Here is a 1,377-nt window from a genome sequence, read left to right as displayed (position 1 = left end):
TTTTCTGTTTTAGATTGAAACCAAGGTGTTTGAGTTATTGCCTCACTAAGAAATTCTTTCTCTGTGACATGAATTTCAAATTTCATTGATGTTTACAAAATACAAATGGAGTTCAACTCATCTTATGGTCAAACAAAATTTTATGGGATATCATCCACCATCACCAATATCTAATGATGGCTGGGAATATCACCAAGAAAATACACATTCTGAGCATTCCAACTCATGGAGATTTGCTTCAGAGACACAAGATGAGCAAGAAAATCTTATGGGATATTTCCTTCCACCACAAAATGATGCAAGTCATAATTCCAATGGTGGCTGGGAAAGGAATTCTAATGCTCTATTGATATTCATCCAAAGATATCATCACTTGACCATGCTTCAATAGAAAGCCTCTTTCAAAACTCACCACCCACACAAACTTCCATGAACCAAAGCCTCTCAAAGCTTGAGATCATGATTGAAAAATATGAGAGGGAGGCACAGATATCATGGAACGAGCAAGAAAATTCATTCAAAAACATGGAAATAATGTTAGCTCAAGTGGTGAGTGCAACAAGGAAAGAGGAAGGGCAAGATGAGGAAGCCTCTGTGTCAAGTAAAATTTCAATGTAAAAAGAGGTGGTGGAAATATTTGAACCTGAAACTGCACTTGAGATGACAAGAGAACCTGAACACTCACAACCTCCTCAAACTCCCCTGGACCAAAGATGCTCAACACTGATCGAAAAATATGAAGATGAGATGAAGAAAGCTTGGGAAGATCAACAAACCTCCTCCATGAAAGAGCTACTAAAGCAAATGTTGAGTGTAAAAGAGGAAGTGGAAGAACAAGCTAGTGAGGAGGACAATCAAGAACGTCCAAACTCAAGGGAAACAGAGAGGCTCATGAAGGACAAGCTCATTGAACCACCAATTCAAAAAGCTCTGGATGAATACAAAACTCCAAAAATCACACAACAACCATGTCTTAACATCAAAGAAGTGAAGGCAACTAACAAGAGCACCAATTCTGTCCCTAATCCAGCAAGCAAGACCAATCAAGTCATCTGCAAAAGGAAGCTTGCTGAGGAAAGGCCAAGACAAGGGACACTAGCTGAATCTTTCCCTCCTTTGAGGTCATTCCTCTTAACAAACTGGAAGAAGAGGAAGAAAGTGAAGAGCAACATGTCAAGCTAATGACATTAAAAGAGCACTTGTTGGGAGGTAACCCAACTGTAGGTACATTTCTTTCTATGCTTTGTTTAAATTCAATAAATTGGCATATGGTTACATTTTAAGTTTGGTGTTGCCTTGCAACAAATTATTTTCAATCTTTTTGGATGATTGCATCAAATCAAAAATGAAAGTGACACACCAAGATTCTAAGTTTGG

The sequence above is a fragment of the Arachis duranensis genome, chromosome 7 (genome assembly GCF_000817695.3).
Source record: "Arachis duranensis cultivar V14167 chromosome 7, aradu.V14167.gnm2.J7QH, whole genome shotgun sequence".
In the NCBI taxonomy this organism is placed as follows: domain Eukaryota; kingdom Viridiplantae; phylum Streptophyta; class Magnoliopsida; order Fabales; family Fabaceae; genus Arachis; species Arachis duranensis.
Note: the sequence above shows the minus strand (reverse complement) of the source record.